Source organism: Lepisma saccharinum, chromosome 27 (genome assembly GCF_977018435.1).
Source record: "Lepisma saccharinum chromosome 27, izLepSacc3.1, whole genome shotgun sequence".
NCBI classification, from domain to species: Eukaryota; Metazoa; Arthropoda; class Insecta; order Zygentoma; family Lepismatidae; genus Lepisma; species Lepisma saccharinum.
The window spans coordinates 14,627,490-14,635,102 of NC_139255.1; the positions used below are offsets into that span (position 1 = coordinate 14,627,490).

A 7,613-nucleotide genomic window follows, 5' to 3' on the forward strand; every position below is an offset into this window, starting at 1 on the left:
AAAATAGGCAAAATGAAAAGGCTTCGAAAACATTCGAAACAACATAAGAAACGTATATTCGGAAATGCCAAACTTCCGGGCTCTACTTATCAACAATGGGTTCTTTTTCATTCGGCGCTGCGAGGTTTTGTAAGTAACTTTAGCATTCATTGTGTTTCTCGATATGCCTTTTTGGAAGGGGTAATTGTTTAGGCTAAAAATAACTTTGAGTATGTCCAAATCTTTTGTTCAGGGAATAGAATTGCGCAATCCCGCGAGTATAAATACCAGTCGTTTCGCTGGCAAAATAATCAGTATAGCAGTAGATTCCGGAATCTTTAGGTGATTAAATCGCTTGTCGAGGCCTAGGGCTGGGAGAATACGGGCGTTGTGTGGGGAGTGGATGGTCAGCTCTCCCTTCCACAATGTCCGAGGTTTTCCGTAAGCCACCTTTCAGGATTTGTGCTGGTCAGCAAGATCCTTAAAGGGGATTTTGGCAGGCTTATAAATAATTAATTCATATAAATATTTAATTTTAATAATTTAAACTTCGAAATTATTCATAAATTTTAAATCCTGTCGAAGTTGGCACTGGTCAGTGTGGCTCCGATGTAAATTCAAATTAAATAAATTAGGCTCATCAAAGATATACATCCTTCTCGTCGAGCTATTTTTTTATGCTAAATCATTCTGAATTCTCCTGGTCAGGAGGTTCAATTAAATACATTTTATTCTTTTTTAGTTTAATTCGAGAGCATACCTCTGGTCAGAGGGTGCCTTTTAAATCTCACAGCTTATATAGTTTTCATGTCCGTTTTAAAGTCTGAATATCCGGAAAGTTGAGGAAGGTTTATGGTTTCTCTTATTTAGGTTTATATTTGAAGTAATTTTGAAACAGCTATAATAGGTGACCGGTCGAGTATATGTTTTTCTAGAAATCATTTAATGTAAAAGTCTATTGTTTTGCTTTTGCAATGTGAGTAGCCAAAAAGGGTAGACATAGAGTCCCCTATTATGTTAAGGAATTCCACTTGGACATTTGTAATTTATGGCCGAGATATGGCTTTGATATTGGGTAGAGAAAGGCTCCCCTTATATTTTGTTATGAATGTTTTTGGAGGTTGACCCTGAAGATGGTAGTTTACCTCATGAGTTCTAGAGAACATAATGCAGATGTGAAAATATGACAAGCACGAATAGAAATTTACGGAAAGATGTTATGCATATTTTTCTTTGGTTTTGGTTAATAGTAATTTTGTCGACCTTTAGTTAATAATTTGTCACCCGCTATTTCAAACCAAGTTAAAGCTGTGTTAGTTCTATGATGGGATATGGACATGTTATATAAGAGAGTGCTCTCTGGGTTTTATGTTTACTCTACAGCAAGTTTCAGTCTATGTGACGGAAGACGTTGTGATCTAAATTTTATCTTGGCATTGTTGTAGTTTTCCTTTTGATCAGAAGTTTGTATATTTTTCTTTTAACTTAACTATGTTTGAATTTGTGAATAAGTTGATTAAGGTTTAAACGGAGAACCTTCTCTCATGTTAATTTTGGAAAGTTTATTGGAAATTTGAGATGTAAATAAATTTGTAATCGGTAACGGGTATTTCCCTATAATAAATTTGGTTTATAAGTACAAATTAAATGGCCACCTTTTGGTTTGATGAGGTGTCCCGCCGTCACTGGTCAGTGAGGCGGAGGCTTTATTAACCCATGAGATGTCAGTTTAGATTATGCTGATTTCGCTCGCGACTCGCATGCGTATCCTCACTGGTCAGTGGGATGCGGGTGCGATCACCGCGGAATTTTAAGCGTAAGGATAGTTACCTTATTTTAGAGTTCTTGGTTAAGTAAACATATTTTTTAAAAAATATTTTTATTATTCAAAAGCAGACCCTTACCCGAACTTTGGGATGCGGGCTCTCATGCCCCGCAGGAACTGAGCATAGTCGTGGCATGTATATCTATTACAACAGAAAGACAATTGGTAGGCAGCGACGCCCGGTCTGGGTCTTTCGAGGGGACCGAGCCGGTGTGTCGTGTGCCTTGTCAACGGGCTGACGGCCTTTGTTTGTTGTAAGTGGAGCCCATAACGTGGGGGCTAACCAGTTGTTTGTTGCAAGATGTCAGGCACATTCATTTAGTGTAACATAAATAAATCCTCATGAGATACGCAACACACTGTAATATTTACATGTTCAGTCATTGAAGCTGTGCCTGCGTAAGAATCGGTGCCAAACAGACAATCATCGAAACGAAAATTCAGGTAAACACAAAATCAAATGCTGACGCTAAATGAATGCTTGCAAGGAGGCGCTGTCACGGTCGCTCCTCCTTCTTTACTAGTTGAACATAGTTCATTTGGCACTCCCTAGAAAGCAGCACTAATCAAGCGGGAAAAATGACACCGGCTACACCCGACCTTCCGGTATTACCCAGCTTTCTTCTACTAGCGCCACCGTGGATGGGAATGAGATAAAGAAAATGACAGAATCCCCCCCTTCCCAAATAAGAACAGGCATTATCTGTCTGGTCAGTTTAATAATCTATCAGATTATCCAAATATTCACTCTTTGATTTAATACATTAGAAACTAAATATAAACAATAACACATAACTTACACGGGATTAAAAGGAGAGCCTCTGATTTCGGATATGTAAACTTTTTATACGGAGACCAGTCTCGTCTTCAGTTGCATATAAACAAAATTCGGCCTGTGCATGGGACCAGTGGCCACCCACAATCGTGCAGAAATTGGGGAGCTACGGATGAGTAGCGTAACGAGGTCACTGAAACCAACAACAACGACTGGGCGTTCGTCGTGCCGATCACACTTCACTCCGTAACAGGTTTGATGAGCTCCCACCTCGGCAGGAAGGAGTGAGGCCGGATGGCAGTAGGCAGTAGGTAGGCCCTGGCCCTCATGGGCTGTTGCGCCATAGATTATTATTATTATTATTATTATAGTGCACAAGTACATCTACACACACGCAAGGCGAAAGTATATGGGGTATAATTATTCAGTTTGTAAAAGTACGCTTTCAACAGTTGTATCTTATGAGCTTTCATCTTCATCTTCGCGATTATCCGAAAGTGACAGAAAAGCAAAGTAAAATAAAACAAATTTATGTGAGGTAATTCTTATAGCGACAGTAAAGGTGAAAAATGAAGACTGTCTCTTGTGCATTGCAACGTGAGACGAAGACGCATAGGAGGTGTGCAGGGAGGACTCGACACATTCTCGATCTCGGTCATCCAGGTGGTGCCGTGGTGATCAACAGCACGCTGACTTTACCCCGTCTCCCAGGATTAGACTCGAGTATCAATTTGCCAGAGGCTGGGCTAACCGCAGAATAGCTTTACTTAGGAATATTGTCCAAATAGTTCCCAGCTGAATTACTTGTACACCGAGAATCGAACCTCATTCAGCCTTTCGGACTGAACGGCCGTAGCCACTTTGCGACATAGACTACCCAGTGGACTTCATCTGTGTAACCTAGCAGTGGGAACAGATTTGTAATGATACAACAAAGAAAGTCAAATTATGTTGCTCCATCGCATTGCACAATTTTCCTCATTGTGAAGGATTGTAAGGCATTTGAGTTCTTCACGGAAGGTCAGAATTCAATTCCAAGCCAAGAGTTTTTTTTTATGTCGCAAGCGATGTTTTGCTCAGTAGAAGGTAGTAATCGAAAAGAAGCAAAGTGACTGAATCGTGGTGACGATCGCGCCATCTTCATCCACGATCAGTATGAAAACCTTCAAAGCTGCATACTGGTGTACGCAAGTTTTGTTTCGGAGGGACTCGAATTGTAAAGGAGGAATCTGCGTTGATAATTTCCAAATTAAACATTCGCCTTAAAGGTTGTTCAAAAATATTCTAATATAGCCGAGTTTCAGTTGCAATTCGTTTTTTTCAAAGTTCTTTACTGCTTTCATTTGAAAATTTTGATTTTCTCAAAATTTTGGACGGTCTGTAGCCCATCAGATCCCTCTCTACGTACGCCAATGAAGCAGTACACCTTAATGCTACAGCACAATTGTTAAGGAAGGAACTTCACACTTTAAATTACCTGTGCTTCTACATTGTTACTTAACTTAGGATTCGAAATATATTCGCTTGTTTATACAATGTCAGTGAATACAATCTTGACCTCTTTATCCACCATGTAAGACAGTTTCAAAATCTTACAACATGTAATTGTTCTAAATGTAAGCACGAAGGAGCGTAGTAATTACACCGGTATCAATTTTGTACGCTCTTCATAGTAGATTACATGTATTTCGATGACAATGCAGAAGAATATGTAAATGGCCAATATGGTTCTCCAGCACATTCATGTGCATTAATTTCGCAGGTATAGAGTTCTTAGTTATTGCGTTATTGCCCTCCTCCTATGGCAAAAGATAAATCGCAAGGGTCTTTTCTACGCAGTGCACCACACCATCGATAAGCACAGGTGGAGTAAAGGTAGGGAAGGTCCTTCATATTCAAGCGCAGTGATGTGATCAACACTACTCCCCTCCATCACTCACTGTTCAGAGTAATTTAACAGTGATAATATTGCAAAAGTTTCCCCTGATGTCACCATTCAGGAAATCGAATTCAGGTCTCCCTCATGATAATCAGACACCCTACTGAAGGAACCACAAATTTCCATATGGCACAAAACATGTAAACAAAAATTGGCTTGAGCTATAAATTCGGACTCGTTGATATGGAATTGAGGCGCTAGATTGAAATTCCAATCAAGTCTATTGTTGTTCTCTCGATTTGATCAAACCATCATTCATGCTCATCGTTGATTGTGGCTCTAAATGAGTTGAAAAGTGGTTTCAAATTTCGTGGAATAGAGTGCAAAATCCCATAATCTTCAATTGTCCTACTTTCTTTGAAAATCAACAATAACCTTGAAATGGGCTTGTCAGTGCCGAAGCAATTTCACCCCACCATGAAAACGGAATATGATATGAATATGACAGGAAAGAATAAGGTATTTAAGGTCGAAAAAGAAGAAATCGATATGGGAAGCACATAAGATATTGTTTCACCCTTAAAATAAGTTTAATTGAAGCATATTGGCAAGAAATAATTTATTTGGCGTTACCAGTCTGGAGGTACTGTTCTATTAAGACTATTTAACAAAACTGGAACTTGGAAACGCCGAGAGTCAGACAACAATGTACCGAAAGGGGTGTCCCCAGAACATATGCGAAACTAGCAACGATGCGCAAGGAACATCGGCACTTACCTTGTGGGGAATATCCAAGCTCGCATATGCGATCTTGAAGCTTGTTTGCACTTCTCAGTAAGTTCATTGTTCGAGGATATCATTCTAAGCCATTGCTAAATGAGGAAATTCATAATAAAATCTTTCCCCGTTCAAGTGATTTACGCATCTACTATCAGCGTCGCATCATATCGATTCCGAATTGGGTTTTCTTCCAAAAAGAACCAATCACTTTTAGGCACTGTACACATCACACCATCACTGAACATAATATGATTGTTTCACTATTACTCCACACTTTATTGTTGCCGCTAATGCTCAATAATTACCGAAAGTGTCTGCTCTTACGACTGTGCTTTTCCTACAAAGTCACTGATTTAATATTTTTGAAAGTTGTTTTCTACATGCTTTTGTCCACAGAAAATCCATGAAAGACGTTCCTGGAACTGGGTCAAACAATATATTCTTTGAGAGTAGCATTTTCGCGCGTAAACGGGGGCATCTCTTAAACTTATTCACCGTTAAAATCAGACAGATACGTCGTAATGATTTATATATACGGGCAAATGCCCCAGGGAATCGTCAAATGTTAATACCGCTTGACCTATTCTCGCCCAACGGCGCACAGTTCCATTCCCCGAAATGTCGATACTCGAACTGTCCTCACGCGAAGCGACGGTCGTTTGCGGGCGAGACGCTGCTTGCTGCCTGCCCCTTTCGCTACAAGCAACACACTGGACTCGCTTGGATCCCAATCGCGCAAGACTCGTCACGGTGCGCCGCAGGCTGTCGCAAAAAAGGGTGGGGTTTGGTTGGTTCTCGAGTTGGAGGGAATCGACGCTAGCGCCAATGTGAGCTACTCTCGGTGGGGAATGCCAGGAATATCATTACACACCCCATCCTTACGACCTCGAGCTCGTGTTCGGATTTTACATTAGTGGTGGAGCATTCCGAGGAGCCCCAGTAAACGATATGGATTTCTTTCTCGGAATGAAACTGTTTTAAGTTTCGCACCGAATTACCTACCGAGAGACGAAGTTGTTCGTTATCGCTTGCCATCTGAATTTCCTTTTCTGTTACCTGTTCAATTGGACACAACAGTTCAATTCGTTCTCCTCCCCATCTGGAAATAAAGAAAGTTTCTATTAAAAATAGAAAGAATATTACAAAGTGTGATGTTCCTTTAATTCGGAAGCGACAAGATTACTACGTGACGGTAGCTGTCTAATCCCCGTGTGCGGCAGAGTTATGGGACTCTCCTTTAGGTTACGCTTTTCTCTGGAAAATGTTGAAAAAATTAAAGATAATTTTTTACCTTTACGAAAGTGTATTCTAGTTCTCTCATGAATAAGATCACTTGCAACTAAATATTATCTGTATTGTCACAAACACAATTACAATATAACGAAATTTTTGTCTGTTAAAATATTCAATTACACACTTATCACATATTTTTACATCTCACAACTAACTTTCTGTGTTCTCACCCTACTGTTGTCCTGGCAACGAATCAACAACAGATATATCTGTGCCAAATGGATACTTTTAGAAATGTCTACAAACCGGAAATGGCTTCCGCTTGTGATATCGCCTTTAATCCAAACAAATCAAAAAATAATAAGTTTGATAACACAAGAAATAAAACATACTAATGGAAATATAAATAAAATATATACATGTTGAAAATGTACAAGGCGTAGCAAAAGTTCTATATTCGTTTGAGCTACATATTTCAGTCTGTAGGTTCAGCAGCGGATCTCATTCGATCTTTCTCGTGCTAAACTGTTCCGGCCCAAGAAAGAGTGAGGAACCATCCTCAGCGCTTTACATGTGGGCGTAAGCAGGGGTGAAGCGATGGAGCTACAGCTTTCCCAAAATCTTGAGAAAATTAAAATTTTCAATTGAGAACAGTAAAGAACTCGCCGAAACCAGAGTGGTAAATGGCTTCCCCCTAATATGACTTCCAATTATCATTTTTGTATGTGAATAATTTTGAATACGAAGGGTAAAATGGTAGTTTTGGATTTTTTTATCCCATCCTTCCTAGAACATAGCTACGTAATCTTGGCCTTCACAATTCGAACACCCTTGGAAAAATCGCCCTATGCACGCTAGTGGATCATTTTTTTAGGGAACATGGAATAGCATGAATGGGTTTATTTCTGAAGTAAGGTCTACCCATATTTAACATGGTGTGACACAATGTGGTAAAAATCGGTTTTGGGCCTACTTATTTAGAGTATCTCAAGCCCCTCCCCTCCAGTAGAAATTTAGACGAACTAAATCGTAACTCAAATATCGATGCTACCTACAGTCCATCTCACATGTACAAGTTTGGGCACCTCTCAAATACTCTCGAGAAACGGGATCTAGTACAATTGAAGAACGCCAATATTCGT

The 7,613-nt window shown here is 39.7% G+C and overlaps 1 protein-coding gene across 1 annotated transcript in view; it reads right to left on the reverse strand.

Moving 5' to 3' along the window:
* Positions 1-5,319, reverse strand: part of LOC145980150 (dipeptidase 1-like) — a 279,360-nt gene extending 274,041 nt beyond the window's left edge. The window contains exon 1 of the mRNA XM_083113193.1: positions 5,236-5,319. The gene's annotated coding sequence lies outside the window, so the exon portion shown is untranslated. The remainder of the gene's footprint in view (positions 1-5,235) is intronic.
* Positions 5,320-7,613: the final 2,294 nt, after the last annotated feature.